The sequence below is a fragment of the Dipodomys merriami genome, unplaced genomic scaffold (assembly GCF_024711535.1).
Source record: "Dipodomys merriami isolate MVZ:Mamm:240054 unplaced genomic scaffold, mDipMer1.0.p SCAF_33, whole genome shotgun sequence".
Classification (NCBI taxonomy): Eukaryota; Metazoa; Chordata; class Mammalia; order Rodentia; family Heteromyidae; genus Dipodomys; species Dipodomys merriami.
The window spans coordinates 17,099,246-17,115,150 of NW_027204826.1; the positions used below are offsets into that span (position 1 = coordinate 17,099,246).

The following is a 15,905-nucleotide window of genomic DNA, read 5'->3' on the forward strand; positions in this document are numbered from 1 at the left end:
GGAGGAGGAAGAGGAGGAGGAGGAGGGAGAGCAGGGAGAGCAGGAGGAGGAGGAGGAGGAGGAAGAGCAGGGGGAGGAGGAGGGGGAGGAGGAGGAGGAGGAAGAGGAGGAGGAGGAGGAGGGAGAGCAGGGAGAGCAGGAGGAGGAGGAGAAGGAGGAAGAGCAGGGGGAGGAGGAGGAGGAGGGGGAAGAGGAGGAGGAGGAGGAGGAGGAGGAGAGCAGCAGCCGCGGCAAACTTGGGCGGCCGCGGCCGGGAAGGAAGTGAGAAACAAAAGAGAGATAAAAGGGCGGCGCTGCGGGCGCCGGGGGCGGGGCGCCCGCACCTCTTCACGTCAGCCCTGCCCCGCTCCCTTCTTCCCGGGAGGGAGGGAGCGCGAGGGGGGAGGGCGAGAGCGGGGGAGAGAGAGAGAGGGAGAGAGGGAGGAGAGAGAGAGAGAGAGAGAGGAAGGGAGAGAGCGCGAGAGCGAGGGAGAGAGAGAAGGGGAGAGCGAGAGAGCGAGGGAGAGAGCGAGGGAGAGAGCGAGGGAGAGGAGGAGAGCGAGGGAGAGAGGAGAGCGAGGGAGAGGAGGAGAGCGAGGGAGAGGAGGAGAGCGAGGGAGAGGAGGAGAGCGAGGGAGAGAGCGAGGGAGAGGAGGAGAGCGAGGGAGAGAGCGAGGGAGAGGAGGAGAGCGCGCGCGAGGGAAGAGCGCGGGCGCGCGGCGGAGAGCGCGGAGGGCCAAGAGCGCGGTCTGCCGCGGGGAGGAAGGAGGAAGAGCGAGGAGGAGGAGGAGGAGGAGGAGGCGGCGGCGGCGGCGGCCGGGACCCACGCAGGAGCCGCGCCCGGACCGGGGTGAGTGTCCCGCGCGGGCCGGGCCCGGGGCGCGGGGCGGGCGCCGCGGCCTCCCCGCCGGCCTCCCCGCCGGCCGCAAACATGTCGTCGTCGTCCGGTAGTTCCCGGTCCCCGCACGCCGGAGCCGGCGCGAGCGAGCGGGCGAGCGGGGACGAGGAGAGATGGCGTCGGGGGGGAGGGGAGAGCGCGCGGACCGGAGGGGGAGGGGGAGGGAGGGAGGAACGAGCGAGCGAGGGACGGAGACGCGCGGAGCGGAGACGGAAGGCCGGCGGCGGCGGCCCGGCCCGCGGGGGGCGCCCGCACGTGGGGCCCGCGCCCGCCCCGGACCCGCGGCTTCGCCCCGCGGCGGCCCTAAACTTTCCTCCCGGGCGCGGTCCCCTCCCCGCCGCCCCCCCTCCCCGCCGCCCCCGGGCTGGACGGCGCGGGCCCGGCCGCCGGCTCCCGGGGCGCGGGGCGGCGTGCGCGCCCTGGGGTCCCCGGCCGGGGCCCCGCCCTCCGCTCGCCCGCGCACCCGCGTCCTGAGGAGGAAAGTTCACGCCCGCGCGCGGGGAGCCCTCGTGGGGAGACCCGCGTGGGGAGGCCGGCGCGGGGACACCCGCGTGCGGAGGCCGCGCCCCCCCCCCCCGCGGCCTTCTTCCCGCAGAGCCCCGGCCTTCCGTCGGGGGCGGCGTCCTTGGCTGTCGGGGACCCTGGTAAACCCGCGCCTTCGGGGCCTGGAGCAGAGCCACCGGGGAGACGCGGCTCAGGCCCGGCCCCTGACCTGTCATCCCAGCTGTCTCCTCGCGACCCCCTGTGTGGCCCCCATGTTCCCCGGGGTGTCCCCCCCGTGGTCCCCCTCCGTGTCCTCCATGGTCCTCCTGGGTGTCCGTCCCCCACCCCCGTGGTCCCCCTCGGTGTCCTCCATGGTCCTCCTGGGTGTCCCCCCCCGTGTCCCTCTGTGTGTCCCTCATGGCCCCCTCGTGTCCCCCTGTGTGTCCCCCGTGTGTGACACACTGGTCATGCGCTTAGGTCACTTCCAGCTTCGCGCTCTCTGGCTTCTCAGTTCAGAGGTGAGGAGTGGGGAAAGGTCTAGAATGGCTGTCGAGTCGGAGGCAGGCAGAGTCACAGGACTACCAGAGATGCTGCACAACTTATGCTTTGTGACCCAAAGACGTTTCTGGCAAGACTGCACTTGGAAAAAGGATAACACCCCCCCCCCCAAAGTCTCACTGTCAAGCCCAGGCTGGCCTTGAACTCTCCATTCTGCTTCAGTGTCCCAAGGGCTTGGGATTACAGGCAGATACCACCACACCCGGCCCTGGTTTACCCTCGGTTTAGACTGGAGTATATAGATAAACACGAGGAAGAGAGCCCCCTGCCCCTTGGAGGACGCAGGCGAAGGTTCGCTGCTCCCACCAGTGCTGATCCTTTCTGTAGCTTGGTGACCCCCACATCCCTCTGACTCCCCATAGGCTGTGCCAAGTAGGGTCTCGGTTTGGAGAACTAAGGAATCTGAACTCCAGACGCCTTGGTCGATGATGGTGCCTCGGCCCTCAGTTCAGAGGAGGTTTGGGCTCCTCTGTAGGAGCCGGTGTACACTGTCTTATTTTCTACGCACTGCTCTGGGAGGTTTGACAGGCACTGGGATTATTAAGGGAACTGGCTATTTTTAATACTGACTTCAAAGTCCAGCAGTTCAGCAGGGTGGAAGTTTAGTCATCAGGATGTCCTAAATTACCATCTTGTTTTATTTTCGGTGGTACTAGGGATTGAACTCAGGACCTTGACTCTGCTGGGCTGGTGCCCTACCATCAAGCCATGCCTCTGGTCCTAAATTACCCTTACTCCCTTTTGTTTTTTGGATCTCCACTACTTCATACTTGATACTTTTTGTTGTTGGTGGTGGTGGTGGTCGAGAGGCCTGAACTCCTCAGGCCTGGTCGCTGTCCTTCAGCTCTTCCTCTCAAAGTGAACGCTCTACCACTTGAGCCACAGCACTGCTTCGGGCTTTCTCTGCTTATGTGGTGCCGAGGAGGAATTGAATCCAGGGCCTCGTGCATGCGAGGCAAGCACTCTACCACTGAGCCACCTTCCCAGCCCCGCCCCCCACACTTGGTACTTGTATGTGGTTTATTTAGGATTGGACAGAGAAGAAAAAATACGGACCTAAGGAAGGACTAGAGCTCCACACAGATGTGCATCTGTGGATTCGATGTACTAGAACGTTCGTTTTGGGGAGTGTGGAGGTCTTGCCTGTGTCTTGTGTTTGTTTGGCTCTGTCCATGGCTAAGCTCTCTTGGTCTAGCCCTCGGTGGGGTCTCCATAAATACTTGTAGAGTGGATGTACTGGACATTAGAAGCGAGCTTTTCCTCTCGTGAGGAGCCCAGAAAAGACGCGCAGAGACAGGGACAGGCAGATGATTGATGGCTGCCGCAGAGTTGTTCGGTGATTCATTGTTTCAAACAAGCTCTAGACAGGTGAGTCGGGAGGGGGCTGGGAAGAGAGGATGGAGAGAGGGTGGAGGTTCCAACAAACAATAGAGCAGGTTGGAATTGGACTCAGATCTGGGGAGAATGATAGAATTTTAGATCCCAGGCCTGGGTTATGGTAAATGCTGGATGTAAGTGCATATACCAGCTCCCTGGTCCTCCACGCCCTTCTTGTTTGACAGCCTGGAAAGAGAGCACAGAGGAGTTAAGTCATCTGTCCAAGGGGCACAGAGCTGGTACCTGAACCCAGGAGACTTCAGACTTGGCCTCTCCCGAATGCTGTGCCAAGGGATCAGGCATTGACGCTTTGGGTTCTTCTGGAAGGGTAGCAGAAGCGAGAGGAAAGCCATAGTCCTTGCAGTGGAGGGAGGCTGGTCAGGTGGCTAGAGGTGTCTCCTGGGGAAACCGGGTAGGGCTGGGGTGACATCCAGGGCCCTTTGCACGGGCTGAGCCCACCCTCTGCTTTGATTCTGGTGGGGATTGTAAAGCTGAGCAATGCCACTTTCCTCCAGGCTGCTCAGTGCTGTCCTGCAGGACCTGAGCTTCTTCTCGCCGGCACGCGGACCGGCCTTTTGCGGACCGGCCTTTTGCGGCTGTATGCTGTAACCACGGCCATGGGGTCCCCCCTTCTGGAGTATGAAGTCTCGCTTCCAGGCAGACATTAAACTAATAACTACATAAATACTCTTTTAATTACAGTTGTTATAAATGCGTCAAAGGAAGAAGTTCAGAGGCATAGGAGCCAATAATTAGGGAGGGGGAAGGGACACCTTCCTGAAGGCAGAGCGCTAACACAGCACCCTGGGGGAGGAGCCTTCTGCTAGGATGCCAAGGTCTTGAGAGAGAGAGAGAGAGAGAGAGAGAGAGTGTGTGTGTGTGTTGAGTGTGTTGGTAATGGGCTTGAACTCATGGCCTGGGTGCTATCCTTTTGCTTTTTTGCTGGGCACTATACCACTTGAACCACAGCTTCATGGTCAGCTTTTCTGCTTAATTGGAAATAGGATTTTCAGGGACTTTATGCCTGGGCTGGCTTTGAACCTCAGTCCTCAGATCTCAGCCACCTGAATAGCTAGTATGACAAACATGATCTCTAGCAGCCAGCTTTAAGAATATTTGGGGGGGGGGGCGGTCATGGGGCCTGAACTCTGGGCCTGGGCGCTGTCCCTCAGCTCTTCAGCTCAAGGCTAGAGCTCTACCACTTAAGCCACAGCGCCACTTCCAGCTTTTTCTGCTTATGTGGTGCTGAGGAATCGAGCCCAGGGCCTTGTACATGTAAGACAAGCGCTCTACCAGAGCCACCTTCCCAGCCCTGTTGCTGAGCTCTTGTACTCAAATTTAGCACTCCACCACTTTGAGCCAGAGTGCCACTTCTGGTTTTCTGGTGGTTCATTGGAGATAAGGATCTCATGGAGTTTCCTACTCGGGCTGGCTTTGAACCAGGACCCTCAGATTTTAGCCTCCTGAGTAGCTAGGATGACAGGTGGGAGCCACCAGAGCCTGGCTCGAGAATAACTTAAAAAAATATTTTTCTATGCAGCGAGCAGTGAGTTGGCATCTCTTTTTTTTTTTTTTTTTTTTTTGTTGGTCGTGGGGCTTGAACTCTGGGCCTGGGCGCTGTCCCTCAGCTCTTCAGCTCAAGGCGAGCGCTCTACCACTTGAGCTACAGCGCCACTTCCGGTTTTCTGGTGGTTTATTGGAGATAGGAGTCTCACGGTCTCTCCTGCCCGGGCTGGCTTTGAACCGTGATCCTCAGATCTCAGCCTCCTGAGTAGCTAGGATTACAGGCGTGAGCCACCAGCGCCCAGCAGTTGGCATCTCTTTTGAAATAAAGGGAGAGGGAAGTGGTCATTATAATTATTATTTAATTTGTTTAATACAAACATCTGCACTGCTTTCAAAGTTGAGTATTGACCGCTTCTGGCTTGATCTTTGCTGAAGAAAAAAAATCCAGGGTAGGGGACAAAGCTAAAGGTGCTGGCCATGTATAATACAAGACTGTAACTTATAGGGTACAGCTTTCAGTGTGTGTGTGGGGGGGAGAGTTATGTCCTTAAGAAACAGAACATGTCCCCATGTGCAGTGTTGTATTTGTTTTCTAGAACATCACAGTGTCAGCCGCGTGTGAGTTTGCACCCAGTTACTCGAATGTATGATTGCATAGGAGGTACTCAATAAATGTTTCCCGAATGTGTACATTTTGGTATTTTTTTTTTTAAGGCTTTTGGCTGTTGTTGGTTCCATTTGGCTTTTTGTTTTTGGTACCCGTCCTAGGGCGTGAACTCAAGGCCTAGATGCTGTCCTTTAGATTTTTCACTTAAGGCTAGCGCTCTACCACTTGACCCACTGCTCCACTTTTGACTTTTTACTAATGAATTGAAGATAAGGGCCTTAGGGACTTTTCCTGTCCGGGCTGGCTTTGAACCGCCATCCTCAGATCTCAGCCTCTTGAGTGGTCAGGATGACAGATGTGAGCCACCAGCGCCTAGCAAGGCTTTTTAGCTTTTGGTCCTAAGTAGGACTGGAGACATTCAGCCGCCTGCCTGGCTGCTTCAGGATCTTCTGATGCTTGAATAATTAACCACCAGCCGCTGGAATGTTCCTCCCCAGCTCTGGGACACCCATCCCTCCCCCAGGCCCAGGCCCAGGCCCAGGCTCCGAGCCATGGGCAGTGAATCCTCTTAAGCTCCGCTCCTGGCTTGTCTTCTGCCCCTCCTAAAGGCCAGCTTGGTAACTCAAGCAGACTTCTTCAGTTTCCTCTGCGGAGCTCAAGGGAAGGGGGCTTGCCCCTTCTCTGGTTGTGGGGGCTTTTCCCCCCTGGTTGTAAAACAGTTCACGTCCTGTCACGCGTGGGATGATAAAGTCTCAGCCTGGAAACTGCCCCTCCTGCTTTTTTTCACTTGGGGGGGGGGGTGGAGGCCCTGGCCTGAGGGATGCCCTTGCCTCTGTTTCCCCAGGTGTTGTCCTCAAGCAAGGTCAAAGGTGAGCTTGCCTTGCCCTCTGACCGCCGTCCCTCCATTGTTCCTGTGGTCACTCAGGAAGGTCACCCCGAGAGCTGGTCCTGAGGGGGCGTCGTGTGGAGTAGAGCGGGTTTAGTTACCATGGCTGGCAGCCACTAGGGTCTTGGCTGTGTTCTAATCCTCCCTTTTCCAGAAACCACTTCCTGGGGCCTTATAAATGCTCTTAGGTGTCTTGTCTTTGGTTTTGGTGCTGGTCCTGGGGCTTGAACTCAGGACCTGGGCACTGTCTGTGAGCTTTTTTTTTTTTTTTTTGTCTCAAGGCTAGTGCTCTACCACTTTGAGCCATAGCTCCGCTCCTGGCTTCTTTTTCTGGTTAATTGGAGATGGTTTCACAGGCTTTCCTGCCCAGGCTGGCTTTTGAACTATGATCCTCAGATCTCAGCCTTTCTGAGAAACCAGGGTGACAGGCTTGAGCTACCCTGGGCCACTCCATGTTAGATTTGAGGACAGAGCTGTGAGAGGTGCGGAGATGTCAGCCAGGCTGGGCTGGGGAAGAACTTCCCTGTCCTGCCCTTCTGCTTGTGGCGGTAGCTCGGGCTAGGGTCTGTCTGGTCCTCTGGGACCCCAGATAGGGCCAGGGCTTAGGTCTTCCCAGAAAAACCTCAAGGACCCCATGCTAGGAGTGCTGGCATGGAGATAGTCATCTGTCAGGAAACGAGCCGGGGTGTTTTCCGGGAGGAAACTGGAGAACAAACATCCTGCCCCCGAGTGGAGACCACCAGCAGCTGGTACCCCCACCCCCAGGCTGAAGATTTCCCGAGCAGCCCAACCCCCTAGCCCTGGAGACACCGTGGGCTCTGGTCAGTCCAGTTCCTCAGGCCCAGGAGTGAGGGGGAAGTTACTAAGGAAGTCACATTGCTTAGGCTAACTTGAGCCTTCCTGTTTCTTCTGCCAGCTTCCTCCTTTCCCATTCTTCCCCCTCTGCCGCCATCCGGGGCCTCTGAGGGCCTTCTCTTCCCAGCTGCTTTGCTCTCAGAAGGGACCGGTCCTCGTGTCACCACCCCTGTGCCCTTCTGTCCACGCAGGCCCAACGCAGCCAGGCCACGGCCTCCAGGAGGCCCCAAGTGCCTCCTCTTAAGAGAACCAGCGTGCCAGCTGCTGCCCGGGTGGGTTTCAGAAAACAAAAACACAAAGGCCCAGTTCCTGAAGGGCCGACAGCTGGGTTTCCAGGAAGCAGGCGAGGACTTGTGCCACGCGGGAGAGACGGGCCCGGGTGGGGGAGGGGCGGTCTCCCCTGGGTGGGCCTTGGGGACATTTTCATTTACCCTCTCCTAACATGTCAGCAATGCCAACCAGCTCCCTCCATCCCTTCTCCTCATTAGGTGTCTGGTGGGGGGCCGTGTCCTGCCCTTCCTCCCACCCGGCCTCTTCCCTCCTCCTGTTCTTGACAGCCCACCCCAGAGCCCACTGTGTCCACGTGGAACTTGTCATTCTGCTGAGGTGGCAGGTTAAGATTTGGAGAAGGTAGGGGGGTCACGTGTGTGTGTGTGTGTGTGTGTGTGTGTGTGTGTGTGTGTGTGTGTGTGTGTGTGTGTGTGTGTGTGTGTGTGTGTGTGTGTGTCAGGGCCTGGTGGTTGTCCCTGAAGCTTTGTGCTCAAGGTTAACGCTCTACCACTTAAGTCACAGCACCACTTTCTGGCTTTTGGTGGTTCATTGAAGATAAGGATCTCATGGACTTTGGTATTTAGGCTGGCTTTGAACTGAGATCCACAGATCTCAGCTTTCTGAGTAGCAGGGATTATAGGTGTGAGCCACCAGCATGGGCTGGGGGTTGGGGGGAGTCCACAGTTAACGATGTTGTGTGTGCTGAGTGGGATGGCTCGCCTGTGTAGTTGGGTGACCCGGAGACTCTGCTGGTCGCTGCCTCCTGGTGCGTTGGTAGCCGAGTGGACGTTTGCCTCTCTGGCCAGGATATAGGACACAGGGCAGGGACAAGAGCAAAAGCACAGGTTGTGTATGTACTGTGATAACAGCCGGACTCCCTCACCCCCCCTCCCATAGCATCTCTCCTTCCCTCTGTCTCCATCTCCGTCTCCTTCTCCTTCGCTTGTCCCCTCTGGGTGGATGGCCACAGGGCAGGCTTCCTGGTGTGTCTCGGGTGCAGCTGGTTGTGTTAGCATCGTCTGGGTGTGAATCTGTGCACCTCCAGTCCTTCTCGTGGCTTCCTCCACTCCCTGACCCCGGGGAGCCTACCTGGAGCCCTGGTTGAGCCACAGAGCAGGTTGGTTTCCCGGCTGTAGGCAAATCAACATTGAAAGCAGGATTGTCCTTAGCCAGGCTGATGGTTGCATAGGGACATTTGGTAAATACCGATAAATGTTAGAGCAAGAATTGATCCTCATAATCCCCAACTGGCGGTGACCAGGCCAGGTCCTCTCATGAATTCCTCTGTCTTCTGCATGGACGGATCAGGCTGTTTCTGGATCGTTACAAGCACATGGAACCCTGCATCCTGTCGTTTTTCTCTCTCTTCCTAGAATATTATGGCAAGTAAACGTCTGAAAACGCTTTGTGTTGTGAGCGCACATAGGCTTTCCAAAACCTTCTCAGCTCCCAATAGCCACCTGCAGGACCTCCATTCTCCCAGGATGGACACCTGCCAGCGTGGGCCCTTTGATTGCTCCACCTAGCCAAATGATTGGACATTTATTTAAAAAGCCAGGTGCCAGTGGCTCACACCTGTAATCCCAGTACACAGGAGGCTGAGAGCTGAGGATAACAGTTTGAAGCCAGCTTGGTCAGGAAATCTGGGAGACTTTTCCTTCTTTCTTTTTTTTTTTTTTTTGTCGGTCGTGGGGCTTGAACTCTGGCCTGGGCGCTGTCCCTCAGCTCTTCAGCTCAAGGCGAGCGCTCTACCACTTGAGCTACAGCGCCACTTCCGGTTTTCTGGTGGTTTATTGGAGATAGGAGTCTCACGGTCTTTCCTGCCCGGGCTGGCTTTGAACCGCAATCCTCAGATCTCAGCCTCCTGAGTAGCTAGGATTACAGGCGTGAGCCACCAGCGCCCGGCACTCTTCCTTATTTCTGACTAACCACCAACAAGCCAGAAGTGGAGCTGTGGCCTTGTATGGAAAAGCTAAGAGACCGGACTGTGCTCTGAACGCAAGCCCCAGGACAGGTATATACAACTATGGCACACTTAAACTCCAGCTACAAACCAGCCTCTGACTAAATGTAAAGCACTCTCCTAAACTGTTATTGGGCTGAAGAGGAAATAAAGAATAGAGTGACATATATTTAGAGAAATGTTGAAAGCCACAACACCATGTCACCAAACCTATGGGAAACAGCTGGCACCCTTCTCTTCCCCTTAAATGCTTTCAGTATTAAAAAGGAGAGAAGAAAAAGAATAAACAGGACATTCAGCCTGAGATCTTAGCGAAAAATACAAACAGCCCTAAAGGAAAAGAAGAAAAAAAAGTAAAGGCAGAAATGAAAACAGCGTTCCAGTGAAATTAGCAGATACATCCAAGCGAAGATTGTTTCTTTTTTTGGTGGGGGGGGGGGGGGTCTGGTCATGGGGCCTGAACTCTGGGCCTGGGCGCTGTCCCTCAGCTCTTCAACTCAAGGCTAGCGCTCTACCACAGCGCCACTTCCAACTTTTTTCTTTATGTGGTGCTGAGGAATTAAACCCAGGGCCTCATGCATGCAAGGCAAGCGCTCTACCACTGACTGAGCCACCTTCCCAGCCCCGAAGATTATGTTTCTAAACAGACAAGTCCACTAACCTCTGGCAAATGATTTGAGCAATAAAATGGATAAAGGAAACACAATAACAAGAATGGGAAAGGGGACAGATCTGGAAGAGATTTTGAAGATAGAAAATTGATGCGGAGAGAATGAGGGAAGGTGAGACATTGCTCCAGAAGAAATGTACTCTTAGCTGGGCATTGGTGCCTCACATCTTTAATCCTAGTTACTCTGGAGGCTGAGATCAGAGGATCTCAACTCAAAGCCAGCCGAGGCAGGAAAGTCCTTGAGACTCTTATCTCCAATTAAGTGGCCCTGTGGCTCAAAGTGGCAGAGAGCTACCCTTAAGCAGAAGAGCTCAGGGACCACCCCCAGGCCTTGAGTTCAAACCCCAGTACTCTTTATCTGACTTATGTAATTGTGACCCCTGTGTCTATCACCTTCATAATAGTAATTTAAAAAAAAACACAACAGTAGCTGAAATTTGAGAATCTCAATTACATGGGAGCTTTTCTGCAGCTGCATGTGTACCTCCTTGGGGAGGGTTTAGTGATTTCTTATTCAAGTGCTGCTTCCCCTAGCCCAGAAGTTGTGTACCCCAAGTGTCATGGCTAGTTAATTTCAAATTTGGTAAGACCCTCAGCAGCACACTGTTCCTTGGCTTTAGCCAGAAATGGAGAGCTCTCCAGTTCATTCTAAAAGTCAGTCACACGGATAGGCCTGAGCATAGTGAAGAGAAGACCCTGTTACACAATCCAGAAATACACATACACATACACACATATTTTTGGTCGGTTGTGGGGCCTGAATGCTAGGCCTGGGCACTTTCCCTCAGCTCTTCAGCTCAAGGCGAGCGCTCTACCACTTGAGCCACAGCGCCACTTCCAGCTTTTTCTGCTTATGTGGTGCTGAGGAATTGAACCCAGGGCCTCATGCATGTGAAACAAACACTCTACCACTGAGCCACCTTCCCAGCCCTCCAGAAATATTTTACACACAAGCTACCCATCCCAACCCCATGTTCTGAGAAAAAGGAAGAAAGGTCAATATCAGGAGAACTTAATTAGTAACTGTGCTGTGCTAGTGAGTTAAAGAAGTAAAACTACTACAATATATGTAAGGGGAGAAATTGATTAAATTGAACAGCCATTTCTCCCTAATCAATATGCTGTAAAGGGAATCGAAGGGTATGTTCTCAGCATGATAAAGTATCAGTGTTATAAATAACTAATAAACACTGGCGGCATCGCTGGTACGCCCGAAACGTGATAATGCCACTGTGGTGATCATTGTGCTGAAGCAGAGACAGAAGAGTGTTAGAAATAGAAAAATGGTAAATCTGTAAATCGAGCTACTCAGGAGGCTGAGATCTGAAGATCTAGCAGAAAAGTGGGTTGCAGGAGATGGCCAGGTGCTTCTGTGCGCATGCGTGCGTGTGCATGCGTGCGTGCCCACGCACACGCCTTGCTGGTGGCGGCCATCAGTTTCCTGCTGATTAGCTCTGTTCCTCTCTAGCAGCCAGCAGAGCCGGGACGGCCCGTTGGCTGAAGCTCCTCTCTACCTTCCCCAGCCTCCCGCTGGCTCTTGAGTCCCCCGCTTCCTGCCTACCTGGGGTCCCTGCACCCTTTTGCAGGCCTTTGCAGCCCCGCTTTGTTCCGTTTCTGGGCAGGGTGCCCAGGTTCCCACCGCCTTGGGTTTTGCCTGCAGGTGTGTTGGTTTCATTTGCACAGCTGGCACCTGGCGGGACTTTGGAGTCCCTGCCAAATCATCCCCCAGTTGGACCAGAGAGCTTCGGTCATCTGAGTGGCCGGCCGTTGGCTGTGTCGGGAGGCGCGGGCGGGGCTGGGATGCGGGGTCCCTCTTGGGCATCGTCACGCCCGAGCAGCAGGACAGGCAGACCTGGCAGAGGAGGTGAGCACTGGGGGGTGGGGCGCTGGGCCAGGCCATGGCGTCCGGGTGTGTGGCATGGGGGCCTGTGTGGTGTTGATGTCACACGCGCCACGCTGAGCTGGGGCGGAGGAGACCGTAGGCGCCCCATGTGGACAGACTCACCATGGTTGCTCTACTGCCCTTGCAGGCAGCCGGCCGCAAGGGCTGGGCTCCCAGGGCAGTGATGTCCCATCTCTTCTGGTTGTTTTGTCTTTGGCTGGTCCTGCCGCCTGAGCCACAGAGCCACTTCCTGCTTTTTCTGATTAGTTTATTGGAGATAAGAGTCCAGTCCTCCAAATCTCAGCCTCCTGAGTAGCTGGGGACAGACAACCTAACATTCCCAATCTGGACCGTTTCGTGTTCTCCCAGCATCTCAGCCAAATCTGGCCAGGCTTTTTCTTCAGCTGCAAGCAAAGCCCTGACTGTCCTAATGCCCAGTGTGGCTGAGCCCACCGCTTAGGGACCCACATGAGTGGCACACGTGGTGGCCACACGTGGTCAGCCTGGCGCCTTCCGCCCAGCCAGTGAGGATGTTCTCGGCAAGGTCAGCCAGGGTCATGCAGGACTGGCCATCACATTGTCAGCCAGGTTTGAAGATGAGTAAGGATTTCAGGATGAGGACACAGCCCTACACCCCCAAGTCGGCCCAGCCATCAGTGTGGCTGCTTGCGGTGTTCTGTGTGGTCACAAGTTGGGGTGCTCTGTGGTAGCCTGGGGACTTGACCTCCAGAGTCACTGAAGCTCCTCTCCTGGTCCCAAATCACTTCTTTTTTTTCTCCCTTTTTGCTGCCTGTCCTGAGTTTTGAACTCAGGTCCCGGGTGCTGTCCCTGAGATTTTGTGCCCAAGGCTAGCACCACAGCTCCACTTGCAGCTTTTTGGATGGTTCATTGGAGATGAGCGTCTCACACAGCCTTTCCTGTTGGGACTGGCTTCGAACTGGGATCCTCAGATTTCAGCTTCCTGAGTTGCTGGCATGACAGGCAGGAACCACTGCCACCCGCTGCTTCCTTTTTTTGTTCTTTATCTAAACTCAGACACTCCCTTCCTCCCATCCCTGCGGCTTCCTTCCCCTCCTCCCTTGCCCCCCCTTCCCCCCATGGCTCCTATCTCTCTTATCTGGGGAAGCCCTTCTCTCCCAGGGCCTGGCACGGGGGAGGTCCCTGGAGGAGGCCACTGTGGATGGTTTGGGCCAGTGTCTCCCTTCTGAGTGCTGGCCCTCCCCCGGGCCCTCTGGCTCTGTCCAGATGGTCGGTGCTCATCCGGCGCCGGCGGTGAGCTCTCATTGTGAGCGTTTGTCACTCGCCACATTCAGCTGTCAGCCTCGCCGGCCGCAGTGGCAAGAACGCCTGCTCCATTCCCCGGGGACATGCCAGGAGGTGACAGAACCGACCTGGCCATCCATCCCAGGGACAGCAGCTCCCACGAGGGCCAGGGCAGGGCGTGGGAAAGGTTAGGCAGAAGCTGGACCTGTGAGTACGTGGGCTCTCGCGCCCCTCGTGATGCGGCCTTCCCGTGACCCCGTCTGTAGCCACAGTCCCCCTCCCCCCCATACTGGAGGCCGGTCGGCCTTTCTAGAGTGGTGACTTGTGGCTTCTGCACAGAGGCCTTCTGGGAAGGGAAGGGGAGGGAATAGCAGAAGTAGGAAGTCAGGAGTGGGGGGAAGTGGTCCCCATCGGCAGCCCCTTGGGACGGAGTGATGCTCGTTGCCTGGTGTCTGGGGTGCTGTAGGCCCACGTGTGCACTGAGGAGGCTGGGCAAGGAGGCCCGAGCCCCTGCCCGGCACAGGGCCTTCCTCCACCAGGGGCTCGGCCTCTTGGACTTCAGAGGGGGACCAGCCAGGACCTCTGGGGGAAGAAAGCTTGGTTCTCCCACCCGTCCTGCCCAGCAGGAGAAGAGGGCTGAGCTGGGCTGAGCTGGACCACTGCAGTGGCCGTGAGCCAACAGTTTTTAACCAGGAGGGAGCCCCCGGAGTCAGCACCCCAACTCAGGAGCCACAATGAGTCCACACATAGAGTGGTAACATGGATATGGTCCCGGGGAGAAGACACTGGCAGCTTGGGGGGGCGGGCAGCCGGCCAGAGCTGTGCCACCCAGTGACTTCCCCACCGCCCGCAGGGCGGGGAAGGACGGGCCGGTCCCTGTCTGTGGCCTTTTCTATCTACTCCAGCGGATAGTATTTTGTGCAATCTAAGGGCTTGAACTCGGTCAAGGCCTGGGTGGTTGTCCTTGTGGCTCCACCACTTGAGCTACAGCTCTGCTTCCAGCTTTTTGCTGGTTCATCGGAGATTAGAATCTCATGGACTTTCCTGCCTGGGTCGGCTTCAAATCTCCATCTGCAGATGACAGGCGTGAGCCACCGGTGTTCCGCTCAGACTGTATGATGTTTTTGTTTTGAGATTGCCAAACTTGACAGAAAAGTGAAGAGCCGTTGGCCTGCCCCTTGTGGCCATTTGTCACAGACAGGTGGTTGTGGGGTATCAGTTTGAAAGCGAGGTGCTTGACCCCTAAATACCTCAGCCTGGTATGTTTCAGGAGGCTGATGTGCTAGGCCAACCTCTGGGGCTGAGGGCGGGGCTCAACTCAACCAATCGTTACTGCAGCCAATTACCTGTGTACACAGCCCCACCCACAGGCTGGACTACTCAGAGTTCCCCAATTGTCCTCCACAAAATGAGTTTTCCTGGCTGTTTTCCTGACCCAACAAGCTTCCTGCCTTTTATTCCATTTTGTTTCCTCAGTCTTTCAGCCCAGAAAGGCCTGGGTGCTGGGTGTGGATCTGTGTGGTGAGGGCTTTGCCAGCCAGCTGCCTTCTAGAATGGCGCCTGCATTTGAATAAGTTCAAGTTCCGTTTGCATAGTTTCAGCACTAGCCTGCCGGTGTCTTCACTGGGTCTCCGGGGAGGTCCTGAGCACAGGGTGCCCCTCACCCCCCACGTTGTTCCCTTTGTCCTTGCCAGTGAGTCAGACACCCCTCAGCAGGTGTAACTTTATATTGTATTTCTGCCATGTCCCAGCTGACTGTACAGATGATTGTAGGCACTCTGCAGCAAGTCTGACCGGTCGGGCAGGTGTGTGTCCCGACCCGTGGGCCGGCAGCTGGGGGACTGGGCACAGATACCACGGTTTGGGGGCGGGAGACTGGATCAGGTGCAGGATGGCTGCCCTGAGCTGCTGGGTATAATGGGATATGGGCCGGCCTTCCTCAGGACTCCAGGTGGTGGCTCTGAGCCTTTGTCACCAAGGCCCAGGTCCCTGCTGGAGCTGTGCCGGTCACCTCCAGCCTGGACCTGCCCTGACTGCCAGCTGTTACACACTCCCCTCCCTGTGCCTTGCTGGCTTACACCTGGGATCTGGGAACGCCAGATAGCCACAGCCTGGTAGGAGCCAGCTCAAAGGCTCTGGCCAGGATGCCCCCCTGGGAGCCTCTACCTGAGACCTGTGCTGTGCGTAGTCTCTACTCCTTGGGGGTCTAAGGCTGCTGGCGAGGTCCTTCAGCTGGGAGGACACGTGCGAGCGTGGCAGGCGCTGTGGACATGCAGGCTGGGGGCAGGGCTGCAGGGAGAGCTGACCACTGCCTCCCTGTGGGTCCGCAGCCTCCTCCCTCCCCAGTCCCCATCCTGTCCTCCAGGCTCTCCCCACAGTGTCTTCTCCACTGCTTTACCTGGGGCAGGAGCGGAGCTCGGCATCCTGTCCCTCTTGAATTTCTACTCGTCGTGTGTGTGTGTGTGTGTGTGTGTGTGTGTGTGTGCGTGCGTGCACGTGCGCATACATGGGGGTATATGCTAGTACACGTGTGTGCATGGCAGTACTGGGGCTTGAACTCAGGGCCTACACACTGCCTCTTCGCTTTTGCTCTAGGCTAGCATTCTACCACTTGAACCACAGCTCCATTTCCAGCTTTTTGGTGTTCATTGAAGATCAGAGTCTCATGTATTTTCCTGCCTGGACTGGCTTTAAGTCTCAGTCCTCAC

At 56.2% G+C, this 15,905-nt stretch overlaps 1 protein-coding gene across 1 annotated transcript in view; it reads left to right on the forward strand.

Moving 5' to 3' along the window:
* The first annotated feature begins 386 nt into the window (after nucleotides 1-386).
* Nucleotides 387-15,905, forward strand: part of Znf710 (zinc finger protein 710) — a 40,162-nt gene continuing 24,643 nt past the window's right edge. The window contains exon 1 of the mRNA XM_070043273.1: nucleotides 387-829. The gene's annotated coding sequence lies outside the window, so the exon portion shown is untranslated. The remainder of the gene's footprint in view (nucleotides 830-15,905) is intronic.